Source organism: Anomaloglossus baeobatrachus, chromosome 3 (genome assembly GCF_048569485.1).
Source record: "Anomaloglossus baeobatrachus isolate aAnoBae1 chromosome 3, aAnoBae1.hap1, whole genome shotgun sequence".
NCBI classification, from domain to species: Eukaryota; Metazoa; Chordata; class Amphibia; order Anura; family Aromobatidae; genus Anomaloglossus; species Anomaloglossus baeobatrachus.
In genome coordinates, this window is record NC_134355.1 from 477387146 (window position 1) to 477409791 (window position 22646).

The following is a 22646-nucleotide window of genomic DNA, read 5'->3' on the forward strand; positions in this document are numbered from 1 at the left end:
CAAGAACAATATATTGGCTTTTTGCAGTCTAATAGCTCATCATTATGCACAATTCCACCTACATTAGAGGTAGTACTGGTCATTTTACATTTTGGGCCCTTATGCTGCTGCACAGGTTGCACCAAGGGAATGTGTGCCCCTGGCTGAGTAGCAATATTAAACAAAGTTTAGAGTGGCACAGATTCTGAATCTATAAAGCAGGTATTTTTAATACCTCAGACAATATCTTTACATTTCTAGGCTGGTATAATAAATAATTTTTGGACTTAATTTGAGTTAACAGAATTTAGTGAAATTGCCTGAAGTCAAATGTAAAACAATAAGATATCACAATAAGTACTGTTTCATGAAAAAAAACAACTTCTCAGCTGCAGACAAATGTGCTTTTAAAATAATCAGCAAATGACATTATTGTAAAATATTTAAACTACTATTTTGTATCGTGTTTTATGGTTGCAGTACATGTAAATTGCAATTTAAACAAATTTTCAATTTGTTTCTATGGAAAAAAAGAATAATCAAAAATGTATGGCATATACAGTATACAGTAACCTCTCTATCTCCTTTTCCAGACTAGTTCTTCTTCGAACAAATTTCAGTTTCATCATATTCTGTGTATTCTGACCATTTTTTTTAAGTAAACCACTCCCCTAGAGTACTTCTTCAGCCTTGGGTGGCTGTCCACAAAACATCCTGTCGTATGCAACTTACACTGACAAGCAAAAGGCTAACAATGTTTTGAACTTTTAACTTTCAGACACCATATCTCACCATCTACTACAGCTTTGCTTGTAAGACTACGTTTATTTTCTAGACAATCATCTTGGGTATCTCATACATAAATTTGACTTGCAACTATTTTGCATATGAATCATTTTACAGATTATTGTCATGTCACTGCATTGTTACTGTTTTGCTCCTAAAAATATAACATTCATTTCTATTATTTTGTTAGTATTTTGTAAATCCACCTTTTTCTTTCAATACTGCCTGAATCCTTCTGGGCATACTCTTGATCAGATTCAAGCATTTCTCAACCAAAATTTTATCCCAGGTCTCTTCTACATGGTCCCAATGTTGGTGCATACTGGTTAACTCCCTTGGTTATGTATACATGTCTTTGATCAATTCTACCCACAAGTGTTTGATTGGGTTGATGTCAGTTTTGACGTTAGGGGCCAATCCAATACCTCTACTTCATTGTCATTGAATGATTTCTTTGCCAATCTTGATGTATGTTTTGGGTCATTGTTGTCATGGAATACTATGTTGTCCTTTTCATACCGCTAGAACTCACTTTACAAAGTAACTCGTTTTGTAGGATACTTACATAGAGTTTAGCATTGAAACCAGCATCAATCCTGGTCAAGCAATTGTCTTTGGCTGTACAATAATCCGCTAGCTTCTTTTTCCCTTGTTTCTTCCTGACCAATTTGCACCCAACAGAAGAGTGTAGTCTATTGACTTTCTTCTCATTGCTCCAAACACCCATTTCCAATATTCTACTTCTACTGTTCACTTTTCATACTTCTTGCAAACCCAAGCTGACTCTTCTTATTACAATTAGAGATGAGTGAACCGGTCGTGGTTCGGCTCGAGTTCGGTTCGTCGAACGGAGGTCTCGTTCGAGTTCAGTTCGGCGACCGTTCGACGAACCGAACTCGAACCGCATAGGAAACAATGGCAGGCAATCACAAACACATAAAAACACATAGAAAACACCCTCAAAGGTGTCCAAAAGGTGACAAACAACTCACAACACAACACAAACACATGGGAAAGTGACAAGGACATATACTCATGCGAAAACAAAAGAGCTGGACAAGAAAAAAGAGGAGGAGACACAGATATAGGCATGACACGCCCTTCTAAAATTATGTAAAACACCACAAGGTGACTCCAAGCGGAGTTCTCCCTTTTTTCCAAAATTTGGGCCACACACACCCACCCCTTCAGTGGCAGCACTTGTGCCCCAGTTGTACACTTCACAGCTAGATTTGCATCAAGCACATTCAAAAATACGCCATCCTTTTCTGTCCTCAGGATTGCACCGGGGTAGGTAGCAAAGTCTTTGCTGAACCATGACTTGTTCATCTTGGCTCCTTTTAAAAAACACAGCAAGCAAGGGTTACTCCAAGCGGAGTCTCCCTTTTTTTCAAAAAATTGGGCCCCACACACACCCACCCCTTCAATGGCAGCAGTTGTGCCCCAGTTGTACACTTCACATGTAGATTTGCATCAAGCACATTCAAAAATATGCCATTCTTAACCGTCCCCAGGATGACACTGGCGTAGGTAGCAAAGTCTTTGCTGAACCATGACTTGTTCATCTTGGCTCCTTTTTAAAAACATGGCAAGCAAGGGTTACTCCAAGCGTAGTCTCCCTTTTTTAACAAAAATTGGGCCCCACACACACCCACCCCTTCAGTGGCAGCAGTTGTGCCCCAGTTGTACACTTCACAGCTAGATTTGCATCAAGCACATTCAAAAATACGCCATCCTTAACCGTCCCCAGGATGACACCGGGGTAGGTAGCAAAGTCTTTCCTGATCCCAGCTCTGTGCATCTTGGATCATTTTTAAAAACAATGTAAGCAAGGGTTACTCAAGCGGAGTCTCCCTTTTTTCCAAAAATTGGGCCACACAGACACCCCATCAGTGGCAGCACTTTTGCCCCAGTTGTACACTTCACAGCTAGATTTGCATAAAGCACATTCAAAAATACGCCATCCTTAACCGTCCCAAGGATGACACCGGGGTAGGTAGCTAAGTCTTTCCTGATGCCAGCTCTGTTCATCTTGGATCATTTTTAAAAACAATGTAAGCAAGGGTTACTCCAAGCGGAGTCTCCCTTTTTTGCCAAAAATTGGGCCACACACCCACCCCTTCAGTGGCAGCACTTGAGCCCCAGTTGTACACTTTACAGCTAGATTTGCATCAAGCACATTCAAAAATACGCCATCCTTAACCGTCCCCAGGATGACACCGGGGTAGGTAGCTAAGTCTTTCCTGATTCCAGCTCTGTTCATCTTGGATCATTTTTAAAAACAATGTAAGCAAGGGTTACTCCAAGCGGAGTCTCCCTTTTTTCTAAAAATTGGGCCACACAGACACTCCATCAGGGCAGCACTTGTGCCCCAGTTGTACACTTCACAGCTAGATTTGCATCAAGCACATTCAAAAATGCGCCATCCTTAACCGTCCCCAGGATGACACCGGGGTAGGTAGCTAAGTCTTTCCTGATCCCAGCTCTGTTCATCTTGGATCATTTTTAAAAACAATGTAAGCAAGGGTTACTCCAAGCGGAGTCTCCCTTTTTTCCAAAAATTGGGCCACACAGACACGCCATCAGTGGCAGCACTTGTGCCCCAGTTGTACACTTCACAGCTAATTTTGCAACAAGCACATTTAAAAATACGCCATCCTTAACCGTCCCCAGGATGACACCGGGGTAGGTAGCAAAGTCTCTCCTGATCCCAGCTCTGTGCATCTTGGATCATTTTTAAAAACAATGTAAGCAAGGGTTACTCCAAGCGGAGTCTCCCTTTTTTCAAAAAATTGGGCCACACAGACACCCCATCAGTGGCAGCACTTGTGCCCTAGTTGCAAACAGGATGTTTTGATTTGCATCAAGCACATTCCAAATTCACAAGCATTTACTCTCCCCAGGATGACACAGGGGTAGTTAATTCCTTGTGGATCCATGACTTGTTCATTTTGATGAACGTTAGTCTGTCCACATTGTCACTGGACAGATGCGTGCGCTTATCTGTCAGCACACACCCAGCAGCACTGAAGACACGTTCAGAATCAACGCTGGCAGCTGGACACGACAAAATCTCCAAGGCGTAAGCTGAGAGCTCTGGCCATTTTTCAAGATTTGAAGCCCAAAATGAGCAAGGCTCCATTTGCAAAGTCATGGCATCAATGTTCATTTGGAGATACTCCTGTATCATCCTCTCCAGCCGTTAACTATTGTGGAGACACGGGGCTCAGTGGGTGCTCTCGTCCACTAAAACCCGCCTCCTTTAGAAAGACAGCGTGGCTCAGGGCTCATCCCAACTGAACGCTGGCCTCCTTAACCGTGGGCGTAACACTACTCAGACAACACAGGGTGAGGGAACCACAATAATTAGACTTTATTGGATCCCCAAAATATTAACGACACATAACACATAACCAGCAAAACACACAAATGTAACAGGCAACAGAGTCTCACTCTTCCGCTGGCTCACCAGGGATTTAGAATGTCCATGCCTCACAGGTTCCAGGGCTACTTACTCCAATCCAGCAGCACCACGCTTTCGGCGGGCACCCAACATGACTGGAATAACGCCAGATATAGGAAGCTGGCTGAGGTCTGCAAAGTCTGTAACAGGTGACTGAACTGTCCCAACCTGAGTGTCCTCCTTAGGTAGTCCTGGTATGATGATACAATCCTGGCAGCCGGAGTCGAAATCCCTAGGCTGTGGATATGGTATCCAACCGGAACCGGAGTCTCTAGATTGAAGCCATAAGATATCCTGATCCTCTTGTCAGCTCCTAAGAGCCTAGACTGGATCCATCAGCATCCATCAAGAACCTGGTGGCTTAAAGAAATTCCTTTTATAGCCACAGCCTTCCACTTGGATACACTGCGTCCTCATCGATTGGTTGGACAAGATCGCCTCTCCCATTGGATGAATCTCAAGCTGCATGGACAATGTTCATCCAAATGACGTCTACAGAAAGACTGAAGATATCTACATGGAGTCTGCAAGTCACAGACTCGATAATGGCTACTAAGGTAATTTACATTAGATTAGCAATACACAACTACATTACAATGAATGCTCCGAAGGGTCTGGTCCCAAAAAATAGTTAAGCAAACATGAGTTACCACACAGTAGAACAATACGTCTGGCTGAATGTTAAGAAACTTTAACCCATGAGAGTCCATGTCGTCACAACTATGTGTCAGACTTGTTGTCTCTGGTGGCCTTGCAAAGGACGGTCTAAAAATATTATGAAAAGATTAAATAAAATTGCTGTTACGAGCACCAGATACGGTGCTACTGGTATGGGTAGACTGTTGAAGATGATGAGACCGTCCCATGTTTGTCAAGTTACAACTGGGAGATTCACTTCCTGCACCTGCATGGTTGTTTGGTGGAAAAGCCGAGCTAAGATCGAGTAACAGCTTCTGCTAATACTCCTGCATACGTGCATCCCTTTCTATGGCTGGAATTATGTCACAAAATTTGGACTTGTACCGGGGATCTAATAGTTGTTGTGTCTTGCGCATATGAATCCTCCTGTAGTTCCTCCCCTTCCTGTTGTCTCACCCCCTGACTCCGAATAGTGTTTAGCGTGTGCTCGAGCATTTAGATCACTGGAATTGTCATGCTGATAATGGCATTGTCAGCGCTAAACATATTCGTCGCCATGTCGAAACTGTGCAGAAGGGTGCATAGGTCCTTGATCTGAGACCACTCCATCAGGGTGATCTGCCCCACCTCTGCATCTTGTTGGCCCAGGCTATACGGCATGACGTATTGCACCAGGGCTCGGCGGTGCTGCCACAGTCGCTGTAACATGTGGAGAGTCGAATTCCAGCGTGTCGGCACATCTCATTTCAGGCGATGAACCGGCAGGCCGAAAGACTTCTGGAGCAATGCAAGTCACTCAGCTGCGGCGGTTGAACGGCGGAAGTGAGCAGACAGTTTTCATGCACTGGTCAGAAGGCCATCTAGGCCGGGATAGTGTGTTAAAAATTGCTGGACAACAAGGTTCAACACGTGAGTCATACAAGGCATGTGTGTCACCTTGCCCAGGCGAAGGGCCGCACCCAGGTTTGCAGAATTGTCGCACACGGCCTTACCAGGCTGCAGGTTGAGTGGAGACAACCATTTATTAAACTCAGTCTCCAGAGCTGCCCACAAATCAGCCGCTGTGTGACTCCTATTTCCAAGACATGTCAAGCTAAAGACTGCCTGATGCCGTTGCGCTCTGCTGCCAGCATAGTAATGAGGGGTGCGTGACTCCTTCTGCGCAGTGCGAACGCTGGTGGCCTGACCAGGCAGGCTTGGGGCGGAGGTGGAGGACCAGATGAGGTGAAGGAGGCATAAGCAGTGGCGGAACTTGGACAGACAGAGGATTGACACACAAGTCGTGGGGACGGCAAGACTTGTGCAGCAGACCTTTCACCATCTATCACCATAGTTACCCAGTGCCCAGTCAGCGACATGTAACGTCCCTGTCCATGCTTACTGGTCCAAGTATTGGTGGTGAAATACACCTGTTGACACACAGAGTTTCTCAAGGAAGCGGTGGTGTTGTGTGCGACATGCTGGTGTAGCGCGGGCACACCTTTCTTAGAGAAGTAGTGGCGACTGGGCATCTGGTACTGGGGCACAGCGACAGACATAAGGTCTCTAAAATCCTGTGTAAAAAATAAGGAATAACGTTTGGAACACCATTCTAAGTCTGAACTGGGTGCAAAAACCTAAAAAAACATCACTATGGGGAGATAAGGTATGCACACCAGTGACTATGTAAGGGGAATACATGAAATAGCAGAAACTGCTGTGTGAATACTGACTTGAAAAATCCAATAGCTATATGTAAGAGTGAAAATGTGAAAAAATGGAATCTGCATTACTGCCATGAACATATGAATCAAGAGAAATTTAGCTACTGAATTGATCAATGCAATAGAGCCCCAACACTACGCCAAAGTATTTCTCTACGTTGGGGTCCCTAGCTTGTGTGTGTCCTCTCATGCAGTTAAAAAACTTACCGTGTATGGGAAGCTGAGACCCAGGCTATTTATGCGTATGATATGGATTGGCAATAGGTGTGGTTGGGGAGGGTTCACAAACGAAAAACTACTAACAAATAAGGAATAACATTTGGAACACCATTCTAAGTCTGAACTGGGTGCATAAACCTAAAAAAACATTACTATGGGGAGATAAGGTATGCACACCAGTGACTATGTAAGGGGAATACATGAATACAGTTTCTGCTATTTCATGTATTCCCCTTACATAGTCACTGGTGTGCATACCTTATCTTCCCATAGTGATGTTTTTTTAAGTTTTTGCACCCAGTTCAGACATAGGCCGGTTTCACACATCCGGCTTTTCGCCGGTTTGCCGGATCCGGCTCTCTCCCATACAGTGACTACAGTACAGTGACAGCGCAACAAGCGCCGGTCACATGCTGTCATGTGACCGGCGCATGTGACCCGGAAGTTACAGCGCTGTCACTATACTGTATTGTCTGTACGGGAGAGCGCCGGATTCGGCAAACCGGCGAAAAGCCGGATGTGTGAAACCGGCCCTAGAATGGTGTTCCATACGTTATTCCTTATTTGTTAGTAGTTTTTCGTTTGTGAACCCTCCCCAACCACACCTATTGCCAATCCATATCATACGCATAAATAGCCTGGGTCTCAGCTTCCCATAAACGGTAAGTTTTTTAACTGCATGAGAGGACACACACAAGCTAGGGACCCCAACGTAGAGAAATACTTTGGCGTAGTGCTGGGGCTCTATTGCATTGATCAATTCAGTAGCTAAATTTCTCTTGATTCATATGTTCATGGCAGTAATGCAGATTCCATTTTTTCACATTTTCACTCTTACATATAGCTATTGGATTTTTCAAGTCAGTATTCACACAGCAGTTTCTGCTATTTCATGTATTCCCCTTACATAGTCACTGGTGTGCATACCTTATCTCCCCATAGTGATTTTTTTTAGGTTTTTGCACACAGTTCAGACTTAGAATGATGTTACAAACGTTATTCTTTATTTGTTAGTAGTTTTTCGTTTATGAACCCTCCCCAACCACACCTATTGCCAATCCATATCATATGCATAAATAGCCTGGGTCTCAGCTTCCCATACACGGTAAGTTTTTTAACCTCATGAGAGGACACACACAAGCTAGGGACCCCAACGTAGAGAAATACTTTGGCGTAGTGTTGGGGCTCTATTGCATTGATCAATTCAGTAGCTAAATTTCTCTTGATTCATATGTTCATGGCAGTAATGCAGATTCCATTTTTTCACATTTTCACTCTTACATATAGCTATTGGATTTTTCAAGTCAGTATTCACACAGCAGTTTCTGCTATTTCATGTATTCCCCTTACATAGTCACTGGTGTGCATACCTTATCTCCCCATAGTGATTTTTTTTAGGTTTTTGCACCCAGTTCAGACTTAGAATGGTGTTCCAAACGTTATTCCTTATTTGTTAGTAGTTTTTCGTTTGTGAACCCTCCCCAACCACACCTATTGCCAATCCATATCATACGCATAAATAGCCTGGGTCTCAGCTTCCCATACACGGTAAGTTTTTTAACTGCATGAGAGGACACACACAAGCTAGGGACCCCAACGTAGAGAAATACTTTGGCGTAGTGTTGGGGCTCTATTGCATTGATCAATTCAGTAGCTAAATTTCTCTTGATTCGTTCATGGCAGTAATGCAGATTCCATTTTTTCACATTTTCACTCTTACATATAGCTATTGGATTTTTCAAGTCAGTATTCACACAGCAGTTTCTGCTATTTCATGTATTCCCCTTACATAGTCACTGGTGTGCATACCTTTTCTCCCCATAGTGATGTTTTTTTAGGTTTTTGCACCCAGTTCAGACTTAGAATGGTGTTCCAAATGTTATTCCTTATTTGTTAGTAGTTTTTCGTTTGTGAACCCTCCCCAACCACACCTATTGCCAATCCATATCATACGCATAAATAGCCTGGGTCTCAGCTTCCCATACACGGTAAGTTTTTTAACTGCATGAGAGGACACACACAAGCTAGGGACCCCAACGTAGAGAAATACTTTGGCGTAGTGTTGGGGCTCTATTACATTGATCAATTCAGTAGCTAAATTTCTCTTGATTCATATGTTCATGGCAGTAATGCAGATTCCATTTTTTCACATTTTCACTCTTACATATAGCTATTGGATTTTTCAAGTCAGTATTCACACAGCAGTTTCTGCTATTTCATGTATTCCCCTTACATAGTCACTGGTGTGCATACCTTATCTCCCCATTCTAAAATCCTGTGTGTCCACCAGACGGAAAGGCAGCATTTCGGTAGCCAAGAGCTTACAGAGGGATAAAGTCAACCTCTTAGCTTTGTCATGGGTCGCAGGAAATGGCCTTTTATTTGTCCACATCTGAGGGACAGAGATCTGACTGCTGTGTGTAGACGGTGTTGAGTAGGGTGTCCCTGGAAAAATGCAGCTTTGTGAGGAAAGTGCAGGCGTAGACATGATGTTGCCTTCATCCAACGTTGGTGCTATCGATGTCTGAGAGAGCTGTACACACGTACTTGTTTCCCCTTCCAAACCAACTGACGACCTACCAAGCAAACTGCCTGTTGCGGTTACAGTGGTGGAAGTTGTGCGTGGAAAACCAGGTGTGACAGCTGTCCCCACAGTCCTAGAAGACGAAGAGTGCGCGGATGCACTGGAAGGGGCAGGCAGTGGATGGTTCGCTCCGCTAGGCCGCATTGCAGCACGGTGAGCTTCCCACTGGGATATATGATATTTATTCATGTGACGATTCATGGAAGAAGTTGTCAAACTGCTGAGGTTTTTCCCTCTACTAACAGAATCATGACAAATTTTACAGATCACATAATTTGGGCGATCTTTTGCTATGTCAAAAAAGGACCTGCTGATCCACCCCGACTAGTGCTCAGAGGCACAGTGGTGGCTGAAGATGCAGTTATAGACGTGCTACCAGTACTCCGACTCTGTCCAGAAAGGCGCAAGGTAACTTCGTCGTCAGTTGCATCCTCCTCCACCGTCTCTGTTGACCTCCTCGAGGGTCTGACTGTGAGTTGACAGTAGGTGGGATCTAGAACTTCCTCATCAATTGTTGTGTTTGCACTCCCCTCCCCCTCAGACCGAGCCTCTTCTTGCCCTGACCGAATATTTAAGTTGTCATCCCAATCTGGTATCTGCGTCTCATCGTCATCAGTATGTTCCTCATTGTCTATTACCACAGTTGTTTCAGTTTGTGAATAAGGGTCAACATTATGCTCAGAAACTTGGTCATCACGGCCTGAATCTGAGTCACAAAGGTTCTGGGCATCACTGCAGACAATTTCCTGGTCTGTACTCACTGTAACTTGGGAGCAGACCTCTGATTCCCAGGCTATAGTGTGACTAAACAGCTCTGCAGACTCAGCCATCTCAGTTCCACCATACTGTGCAGGGCGGATGGAGACTTCAGAGCTGTGAGAATGCAAGTGTGATTGGGCTGACAATTCAGAGGACTCAACTTAGGAAAAGGTCAATACATATCAGGACACTCCCATGACAACATGTAATTCATCATGAAAAAATTAATGATATATTTTTTCAAAAAAAGGATAATACAAGGTCCAAATCACATCAAATTAATTTTTATTGCACAAAAAATAACAAGTAATAACACCTACACCATTAAAAGGATGTATGCAGAGTATCAATGTAAAAACAGGACTAGCAGCATTCAAAAGTTGGTATAATAGCTTCTCATTACCATTCAAATAAAGTGACATGTGCCTGGAGCTCAAATTAAGACTACTAAGGATGCAACCAAACCTAATTCATAAGTATAAAGTGTGTACAGTGCAGTCAATTGCACATATCCCACTGAAAAGGTGGATGAATTCCAAGACCGTAGTTACTATTTAACGAGCAGCTGGCCAATCACCCCTGGAGGTCTGAAGGTATTACGTACCATCACCTGGTGAAAAAAGGGCATTTGCACTATTGTATGGTAATCAAATCAAATACACACATGCCGCGATGCATACACTAGGCACAGCATAAGGATGTTAATATAAAGGCATGTCCACTGCGCCGCGCACCGCAGTAAGTACAAATAATGTTGAATAGTGAATTACCTGAGTGACGGAAGTACTACGTGCTGCTGTCCCAATCGACTCGACGCGCGTTTCGCACCCGGCTTCAACAGGGGGCATGCCGGGCAAGAGGAAACACGGGAGTTAAATATTCATACCTGACCAATCGGGGGAACCGTAGCGCTCGTGCCAGCCCTTCTCCGCCCTCATCAAAAGGACTTCCTGTCAGGCGACCTTGGAACGCAACCTGTGTGTCAAGCACCGGAACTTGTGCAGCGACGCAGGTTGGTCCCATAATATGCGCCCTTCATTTGGTTCCGGGAGGATGGTGGCTGTGCGAGCGCATATCCCCGATGGTACACCTGGGTGTAGCATATTTATTAGATATTTTTAAATTAATAAAATTGGGTGCAGTAAACTATTAGTGGTATATAATCCGTGATCTTTATCCATATATATTCATCAATGTGACACATGGTGAGAACTTGCATGCATTTGATAACTGAACTATAAACATATTTCCAGTTGCTAAGAAGCCAGCAATAAGGCAGTAGCAGGATGTAATATCACAGAAGTATGCATATATATATAGATGCACATCACATTATTATTAATGCTAAACATTCCGTAGGAAGTCAGGACAATCATGTGCATAGCTCAAGAAATATTTCAAACAGATATTTGCAAAATCAGAATAATCACAGATTGCTGATGAATTCCGTCACCTCCAGAGACCAATCCCCATAGCTTAAATTCGGAGGAGATACTGGAGTTTTGAGGCTGCCATATTAAAACCTTGGCCACAAAGTCCATCATTTCATGTGGCCAATAAAGTACAAGTCCTATTATCAGGGCAATAAAATACCCAAATCTGCTAATATTTGGGGCAGATATATACAAAAAAATCTGAATTGTCGCAGTTTGTTGATGAATCTGCTTCCTCCAGAACTCAGAGGACTAGTGTTTTTTGGATGCGGTAGTTGAGGTGGCGGAGAGGGCACTTGTTGGACCACTTGAGATACATTCAAGCATTTTCCTTTTTTGGCCATCATCTACCTTTGTTCCAGTTGTTCGTGTCCGTAAAAAAGGGAGCACATCGGATTGTCCACGGTAAGTAGTAGACATCTTACTTTTGCTGGAAGATGGTCTATCTTCAGCAGATGTTAATGGAGCTTTGCCACCTTCCCCACGGACAAACCCTTTTTTTCCCTTTCCAACATGCCTCTTCCCCTTTCCACCAGCATCTGTCATTTTGCCACTCATTTTGATTGCGACAAAATTGTGCACTTAAAATGTGGTAGTAAAAATTGAGAGGTGGTGTAGATTTGAGCGGTGGTCTAGCTTTATTAACAGCAGAATAAACAACAATAATTATCCCTGACAATGCAACTACGGCCCTTAAACTGGCAGCAGTGTTTGCTAGTATAATGGCTTAGTAACAATGAGTTTGAGTGTGCAATGCAGGCAGACATGCTGCAAATATCTTTGCACTAGTGGGACAATACAGAAGTCCAACAGCCACGTTTAGGATGCCACTAAGTTTCCTCAGTGTTTGCTAGTATAATGGCTTAGTAACAATGAGTTTGAGTGTGCAATGCAGGCAGACATGCTGCAAATATCTTTGCACTAGTGGGACAATACAGAAGTCCAACAGCCACGTTTAGGATGCCACTAAGTTTCCTCAGTGTTTGCTACTATAATGGCTTAGTAACAATGAGTTTGAGTGTGCAATGCAGGCAGACATGCTGCAAATATCTTTGCACCAGTGGGAAAATACAGAAGTCCAACAGCCACGTTTAGGATGCCACTAAGTTTCCTCAGTGTTTGCTAGTATAATGGCTTAGTAACAATGAGTTTGAGTGTGCAATGCAGGCAGACGTGCTGCAAATATCTTTGCACTAGTGGGACAATACAGAAGTCCAACAGCCACGTTTAGGATGCCACTAAGTTTACTCAGTGTTTGTTAGTATAATGGCTTAGTAACAAATGAGTTTGAGTGTGCAATGCAGGCAGACGTGCTGCAAATATCTTTGCACTAGTGGGACAATACAGAAGTCCAACAGCCACGTTTAGGATGCCACTAAGTTTCCTCAGTGTTTGCTAGTATAATGGCTTAGTAACAATGAGTTTGAGTGTGCAATGCAGGCAGACGTGCTGCAAATATCTTTGCACTAGTGGGACAATACAGAAGTCCAACAGCCACGTTTAGGATGCCACTAAGTTTCCTCAGTGTTTGCTACTATAATGGCTTAGTAACAATGAGTTTGAGTGTGCAATGCAGGCAGACATGCTGCAAATATTTTTGCACTAGTGGGACAATACAGAAGTCCAACAGCCACTTTTAGGATGCCACTAAGTTTCCTCAGTGTTTGCTACTATAATGGCTTAGTAACAATGAGTTTGAGTGTGCAATGCAGGCAGACGTGCTGCAAATAGCTTTGCACTAGTGGGACAATACAGAAGTCCAACAGCCACGTTTAGGATGCCACTAAGTTTACTCAGTGTTTGCTAGTATAATGGCTTAGTAACAATGAGTTTGAGTGTGCAATGCAGGCAGACGTGCTGCAAATATCTTTGCACCAGTGGGAAAATACAGAAGTCCAACAGCCACGTTTAGGATGCCACTAAGTTTACTCAGTGTTTGCTACTATAATGGCTTAGTAACAATGAGTTTGAGTGTGCAATGGGCAGTAGGGTACAGTGGGAGGGTTGTGGGTCTGGGTACAGGAAAGGAATCCTCCCTTTCTATCCCTCCTAATGGGGAAATGCAGCGAGGAAATCCCTGACCTTAGCTACACAGACGCTGTCATCTTGTGTAGCTGTTAAAATCTTTTTTCACTGCCCTGACTGTCACCTATGGCTCTGACCCTGCCGGTGTTAGCCCTTAGAAGGGCTGAAAGAAACTTCTATCCCTATTCTGTATAGTGCTGTGTATAGAGCGTACACAGCAGTATCGGAGACAGGAGCTACGCCAGCGGTGACTGACACCCAGACGCAGAAGAGATAATGGCGTCCGGACGGGCAGATACTCGTTTTTATAATGCAGGGACATGTGACATGGACATTGTATCACACATGCCGTTGCTTCTCTGGCTAAAAGTCCACTTAGCTGTGTGTGTGTCTGGGATTGGCTGACATGCTGGCCTGCCCCACTACACGCGCACGCTTAGGGAAGGAAACAGCAGTGATCTGAATGCGCTGTTCCTGCACACTATACACTGAAATTTCATAATAGTGTGAGTCACAGAGTGAGTTACGCTATTACAGCGGAAAGCCAGCTAGTAATTAGCTTGTCTTTTTGCTACTAGAACCGTTCTCGAACGTATCTAGAACTATCGAGCTTTAGCAAAAAGCTCGAGTTCTAGTTCGATCTAGAACAGCCCCCAAAATCACTCGAGCCGCGAACTGGAGAACCTCGAACCGCGAACCGCGCTCAACTCTAATTACAATAATAAACTAGAGGCTTTTTTAACATTTTCTGGGCCACTATTCTAGACTTATGTAACATGCATAGCATGGTGCTTGCATGAACATCCATGATCTCACTATTACCAAGCATGCTAGCCACCTCCACTGTGTTTGTCATGCTAGCTCTGATAAACTTTGTGATGAACTGACTTGTTGACTCCGATATTTTGCCTGGACATCCACGTCTTGGCTTTTAAATGGATGGACAGAATTAATTTCATATTTTTACAACTGTTATGGAACTTATATAATGCAGTTGGCTAATTTTATTGGCCAAAAGGCTGCTATCTATGAGCTGGATGATTATGTTTCTCTTTTCTTGGGAAATCTTCTTTGTGACTGCTCATTGATCGAACTAGTGAATCAACCTAATAACACACTGAGTTATTAGGGAATGTTTGAAATGGTTGTAATTTTAGTATACAGGAAACATTTTTTTTTCAAACACCAGGAGCAAAACTGTAACAATACAGTGACATGACAAGAATCTGCATAACTAATCATATGCTAAGTAGTTGTAAGTCAACTTTTTGTATGAGATAGCCAAAATAATTGTCTATAAAATGAAGGTAGACTTACGTTCAAAGATGTAGCGAATGGTACAATATGGAAGCTGAAAGTCAAAAGATTAAAACATTGTTACCCTTTTGCTTGTCAGTGTATATGTCAATTACACTGGCAGATGGAAGATAGTAATAAGACTGTAAGATAAAACAACAAAAAGTATTAAGGTCTGTTACAATGAAGCCACATAGTAGCTGAAAACATACACATACATAAAAAAGAAAAATAGTTTTCAATGTCTAAATATAATACAAGGATGATGAAGGTCCACCAAAGTGAGAGAACCACTACTTCTTGGATGGTGTCTTTCCAATGGATCAAGGGAAGGTCCCTTATCTATGATGTTGATATAGGTAAACAAGTGAGACTAAAGGGTGCTTTGCACGCTGCGACATCGCTAGCGATTGCTAGCGATGTTGTGCGCTATAGCACTCGCCCCCGTCGTACGCTGCTGTAGCAAACATTATCGCTACGGCAGTGTCACACGCACATACCTGGTCAGCGACGTCGCTGTGACCACTGAACAATCCCTCCTTCAAGGGGGAGGTGCGTTCGGCGTCACAGCGATGTCACAGCGGCGTCACTAAGCGGCCGTCCAATAGCAGAGGAGGGACGGAGATGAGCAGCCGGAACATGCTGCCCACCTCCTTCCTTCCTCATTACCGGTGGACGCAGGTAAGGAGATGGTCGTCATTCCTGCAGTGTCACACACAGCGATGTGTGATGCCGCAGGAATGAGGAACAACCAGCGGCATGTAACAGCAACGACATTTGGAAAAGGAGCGACGTGGCAACGATCAACGATTTATGCCGTTTTTCCAATCGTTGTTCGTCGCTTTTAGCTGTCACACGCTGCGATGTCGCTATTGGCGCCGGATGTGTGTCACAACCACCGTGACCCCGACGATATATTGTTAGCAATGTCGCAGCGTGTAACGCCCGCTTTAGTTTCAGCAGTGTACAGCAGCTCTCCTAGGTCAAAATAATACATAAATGTATTATTATTCTGCAAAACATATTTAATAATAACAACACTGATGTCATTACTGTTTTCTGCAGGGTCGTGAAAGTGATGTGTAAACGTGTGAAATACCATCCTAAAGCAAATATCTTTAAACTGGCACAATCCACTCTTTAAACCTTTTCTTTCAAACGCAACAGCACTCTTCCTGAAAATCCAGAAGTGATATAAAATAAACATAAATCTGAAGTGGATACATTAGAGATTCATGTAATCTCATCATCAGTTTCCCCAGGGCTTTACAGCACATAAAAATGTTGCTACTGTGCAGCATAACCTTCCCTGTGACCTTATTTATGGTGTCTAGTCTTTTTTCTTCTGTGTAACATTCCATTGGGTACTATTGTAGACATATATATTTACAGAGACATTTGGTTATTGCAGTATTACACAATTGCTGCTTGTTATGTGCTATATTTTAACAATTTTCACTTTAAGCAACCAGCAGTCTACATACCTCCAACATATAGTTCAGTATGAGCAATGGAGTCATCATATTTTATATGAAATTCTTGAAATCTGCAATGGTAAGCTATGTCACATTTTATAAAATAGTAAAAGTCAGTATAGAAATAAAATGTGCAATTTTTCAATACTGCCTAACTATAAGTCTTAAAGATGGAAAATTTTACAAAATTGCTTTTATTTGCAATGTTTTTTTTAAATACATGTATACTTTATACAATATCATTATTATTAAAATTCTAATGAGAGTGAGACTGATAAAAAGTGGTCTCCACAGAACATTAGTTTTAGCCAGCAGATATGGGGTTAATCTGCAGGTTAGTAGCCCTCTGATCCCAGACATCTGCCGCATTGAGCACCCTGCTGCCGAGAGGAAATGATCTTTATTTATCCGGTTGGTCTCATTCTTTCAGGCATAGTAATGCAGCCGGTGCGGTTTCAATGCATAATGAGTGATGGTTGTACCCATGCCTCAGGCACGTAATGACAGTCAGCTCTGTATTGATGCAATGCTGAGCATGCTGTCAGTCAGTCCTTGAGGTGTGGTCACTATGTACTGAGTGAGGGTGACTGAAATCGCAACATTCCTGCACCTATGACTGAAAGCAAGTGCTGCCGGGAGGGAAGAATAAAGTTAATTTCCTCCCAGCAGCAGTGCCCTTAGTGTGGTAGTTGAATAGCGTTGGAACACTATTAACTAGTAGAGTAACCCCTTATCTGTAGTTTATTAGCATTTGTTTACATGACAGGATCCCTTTAAGTTAGACTGCAAAATCTATTCCTATAGTTATGAAGTTTAAAATTGAACTCCACATGGTTTGCTTTTATGCTTAGGGAGGCAATTAATGACAACAAAGGGCATTTTGATAATATAAATCTGTTTTTAGTAACTAGCTGAATAAAATCTGTAAATAAGCAGACATGTCAGCTAAAGTAGAAAATAAATCGCAGGTAGCCATGGAAAGCAAAAACAATTCCAAGGCATTTTTTTAAATATATAGATTCAAAAAAGTGTGCTGTTTACATAGGTGTGAGCAGGACTGGCATCAGCACCCAAACAAGGGCCGGGGTACTCGACCGCTTGGGGGGCCCCACTTGCCTTTGGCAGGGGAGGTGATGTATCCTGTGCCCCGGGCCGATTTCTGCGGACCGCAGTGCTCGGGCCACCAGTCACACTTTCCTGGCTTTTGGCCATTTATACCAACACTTGCATGCTGTGTTCACTGCTGAATGATGCATGCAAGGGTAGTAAAGTCCACCTTCGTGCGAAGCTGGCGTGCGTCACGCACTGCGCTCCCATCGCACAGATGAAGACAGGAGCCTTAGCACCAACATCCCGCTGAGCTGTATGTCCCCCCACACCAGTGCTGTATACCCCAAAACGGTCTGTCCTTTGACCCCAGTGCTATATACTCCCAGAGCTGTATGTCCCTCACCTCATTGCTGTCTACCCCCAAGAGCTGTATGTCCCGTGACAGCAGTGTTGTATACCCCCTAGAACTGTCTGTCCCCTGACCCCAGTGCTGTATACCTCTCAGACCTGTCTGTCCTCCGACCCCAGTGGTGTATACCCCCCAGAGCTGTATGTCCACCATCCCAGTGCGTTATACCCCCAGAGCTGTATGTCTCCAATCCCAGTGCTGTATACCCCCAAAGCTGTATGTCTCCTGACTCCAGTGTTGCATACCCTCCAGAACTGTCTGTCCCCTGAACCCGGTGCTGTACACCCCCCCGACACTGTATGTCCCCCATCCCAGTGCTGGATACCCCCCAGAGCTGTATGTCCCTTGACCCCAGTGCTGTGTTCCCCCCCAGAGCTGTCTTTTCCCTGACCCCAGTGCTTTATACTCACAAAACCGTCTGTCCTTTGACTCCAGTGCTGTATGCCCCCAGAGCTGTCTGTCTCCCACCCAAGGGCAGAATACCTCAAGAGCTGTATGTCTCCCGCCCCAGTGCTGTACACCCCCAATAATTGTCTATCCCCTGACACCAGTGCTGTATACCCCCCCAAAACTGTCTGTCCCCTGACCCCAGTGCTGTATACCCCCAGAGCTATATGTCCCCCAATCCCAGTGCTGTATACTCCCCAGAGCTGTATGTCCCCCACCCCAGTGCTGACTACCCCCCAGAACTCTGTCCCTTGATCCCAGTGCTGTATACCCCTCAGAGCTGTCTGTTCTCTGACCCCAGTGGTGTATATCCCCAGAGCTATATGTCCACCATCCCAGTGCCTTATACCCCCAGAGTTGTATGTTCCCCATCCCAGTGCTGTATACCCCCAGAGCTTTATGTCCCCTGACTCCAGTGCTGTATATCCCCCAGAACTGTCTGTCACCTGACCCAAGTGCTGTATACCCCCAGAGCTGTATGTCCCCTGACCCCACAGCTGTACAGCCCCTAGAAATGTCTGTCCTCTGATCCCAGTGCTGTATACTCCTCAGAGTTATATGTCCCCTGACCCCAGTGTTGTATACCCCCCAGTGCCATATGTCCCCTGACCCCAGTGCTGTGTTCCCCCAGAGCTGTATGTCTCTTTACTCCAGTGCTGTATACCCACCAGAACTGTCTATTCCCTGAGCCCAGTGCTGTATACCCCCCCAGTACTGTATAAGGAGGTAAGGAGATGTTCGTCGTTCCTGCAGTGTCACACATAGCTATGTGTGATGCCGAAGGAATGACGAACAACCAGCGGCATGCACCACCAATGATATTTTGAAAAGGAGCGACGTGTACATGATCAACGATTTTTGACATTTTTGCGATCGTTGATCGTCGCTCCTAGCTGTCACACGCTAACGACGCCGGATGTGCATCACAAACACCGTGACCCTGACGATATATCATTAGCGATGTTGTAGCATGTAAAGCACCCTTTATAGGAATAGCATTTATTGAAAGAACTGCTCCTTTTTTTCCGGTTTAACAGAATAGACATCTGGGCCACTGGGCTATGTGTGGCCAGCACTGCCTTTGTAACTAATTAGCACAGATTGACCACAGGACCCAAAGCCTGTCGCGCCTGCCCAAGCAATGAAGCGTGGTCAGGAATGCTCTGTCGCACGCCCAGAGCCTACGTTGGGGGTGGCAGGTTCCTCAGTTCCTGTTGGAGTTCTATTTTACACTTAACGGTAGCGGTGTAATGGTCTTGGCACCATAGACTCCGTTGAGTAATGTATATAATGTTTTATGAAAAGTTCTGATATGTAACTTTATATGCTGGATGTGAAAAGTTAACCGGGTTTTAAAAGACTGTTAAGAGTTAGTATGTTTGTATGTTTTGCAACATTTAAGTGATCCTGCCTCCCATAAAGGGAAGATTGTTCAATTGTTTACAAGCATAACTAAAATTGCGGTGTTCTAACTTTGTTTGGTTGCAGCCCAGGAGTGCTGCCATCTGCCGTTAGGGAATGGGGCACCCCTGAGGCTTCAGTTGCTACAGGGTACTGCATCTCACTTAAGGTGTAGTACTTATCCCGGGTAATGAAGAGGTTAATCGCTGGAGTTTAGCACTTATACAACATTCACACAAACACCCAGTCAGTGAGCCAGTCAGTTACACAACTCAGGAAGTCAGCCAGCCTGGGAAATTGCCAGTTACCAGGGCAACGGCCTGGGAGGTGGGGCAGCACTGGGGAAGTTACAGAACAGACAGGAAATCACTTCAGAATAGTCTGGGACACAGAACAGCTGAGTTTCAAGAACCGCAATCCCCAAGTAGCTTCAGGCCACGGGGATCCAACACCAAGCGCAAGGAGGGAGGTCTCTCAGTTCACAGCACGACCGTTGACCTTGGACTTACCAGGAATCAGCTGGGGCCCATCACGGCAGATACTGTTACCCTGAGTGCAGCACCAGAACTGTGAGTAAATAGATCTTAACCCTCAGAGTGCTTTATACCCCCAGAACTGTCTGCCCCCTGACTCCTGTGCTGTATACCACTATAACTGTCTGTCCTCTGATGCCAGTGCTGTATACCCCACAGAGCCGTATGTCCCCAGCCCCAGTGATGCATACCCCCAGAACTGTCTGTGCTCTGACCCAAGTGCTGTATAACTTCCAAAGTGGTCTGTCCCTATACCCCACAGAGCTTTATGTTTCCTTCCCAGTGCTGTGTACCCCCCAGAGCTGTATGTCCCCTGACTCCAGTGTTGTATTCCCCCTAGAGCTGTATGTCCCATGACCCCAGTGCAGTATACCCAACCAGAAGTAAAAACTTGAAATACAGTTAGGTCCAGAAATATTTGGACAGTGACACAATTTTCGCGAGTTGGGCTCTGAATGCCACCACATTGGATTTGAAATGAAACCTCTACAACAGAATTCAAGTGCCGATTGTAACGTTTAATTTGAAGGTTTGAACAAAAATATCTGATAGAAATTGTAGGAATTGTACACATTTCTTTACAAACACTCCACATTTTAGGAGGTCAAAAGTAATTGGACAAATAAACCAAACCCAAACAAAATATTTTTATTTTCAATATTTTGTTGCGAATCCTTTGGAGGCAATCACTGCCTTAAGTCTGGAACCCATGGACATCACCAAACGCTGGGTTTCCTCCTTCTTAATGCTTTGCCAGGCCTTTACAGCCGCAGCCTTCAGGTCTTGCTTGTTTGTGGGTCTTTCCGTCTTAAGTCTGGATTTGAGCAAGTGAAATGCATGCTCAATTGGGTTAAGATCTGGTGATTGACTTGGCCATTGCAGAATGTTCCACTTTTTTGCACTCATGAACTCCTGAGTAGCTTTGGCTGTATGCTTGGGATCATTGTCCATCTGTACTATGAAGCGCCGTCCGATCAACTTTGCGGCATTTGGCTGAATCTGGGCTGAAAGTATATCCCGGTACACTTCAGAATTCATCCGCCTACTCTTGTCTGCTGTTATGTCATCAATAAACACAAGTTACCCAGTGCCATTGAAAGCCATGCATGCCCATGCTATCACGTTGCCTCCACCATGTTTTACAGAGGATGTGGTGTGCTTTGGATCATGTGCCGTTCCCTTTCTTCTCCAAACTTTTTTCTTCCCATCATTCTGGTACAGGTTGATCTTTACCTCATCTGTCCATAGAATACATTTCCAGAACTGAGCTGGCTTCATGAGGTGTTTTTCAGCAAATTTAACTCTGGCCTGTCTATTTTTGGAATTGATGAATGGTTTGCATCTAGATGTGAACCCTTTGTATTTACTTTCATGGAGTCTTCTCTTTACTGTTGACTTAGAGACAGATACACCTACTTCACTGAGAGTGTTCTGGACTTCAGTTGATGTTGTGAACGGGTTCTTCTTCACCAAAGAAAGTATGCGGCAATCATCCACCACTGTTGTCATCCGTGGACGCCCAGGCATTTTGAGTTCCCAAGCTCACCAGTCAATTCCTTTTTTCTCAGAATGTACCCGACTGTTGATTTTGCTACTCCAAGCATGTCTGCTATCTCTCTGATGGATTTTTTCTTTTTTTTCAGCCTCAGGATGTTCTGCTTCACCTCAATTGAGAGTTCCTTAGACCGCATGTTGTCTGGTCACAGCAACAGCTTCCAAATGCAAAACCACACACCTGTAATCAACCCCAGACCTTTTAACTACTTCATTGATTACAGGTTAACGAGGGAGATGCCTTCAGAGTTAATTGCAGCCCTTAGAGTCCCTTGTCCAATTACTTTTTGTCCCTTTAAAAAGAGGAGGCTATGCATTACAGAGCTATGATTCCTAAACCCTTTCTCCGATTTGGATGTGAAAACTCTCATATTGCAGCTGGGAGTGTGCACTTTCAGCCCATATTATATATATAATTGTATTTCTGAACATGTTTTTGTAAACAGCTAAAATAACAAAACTTGTGTCACTGTCCAAATATTTCTGGACCTAACTGTAGGTCACTCTATTTGTAATGACTCTTTATAATATATGCATTTCCCTTTTTGTATTGAATTACTGAAGTTAACTTTTTGATGATAACCTAATTTACTTGTATGTCCTCCCATCCCAATGCTGTATAACCCCAGAGCTGTCGGTCCCATCCACCACAGTGGTGTATACCCCCGAGAGCTATATATCCCCCATCCCAGTGCTGCATAGTATATAGTTCTGTATGTCCCCTAACCCCAGTACTGTAAACCCACCCAGAGCTGTGTGTCCCCTGACATCAGTGCTGTATACCCCTCAGAGCTGTATGTCCCCACCCCAGTGCTGTATACCACAAATAGTGTATCTCCCCCACCCCAGTCCGGTATATCCCCCAGAATTTATGTCCCCAAACCCCAGTGC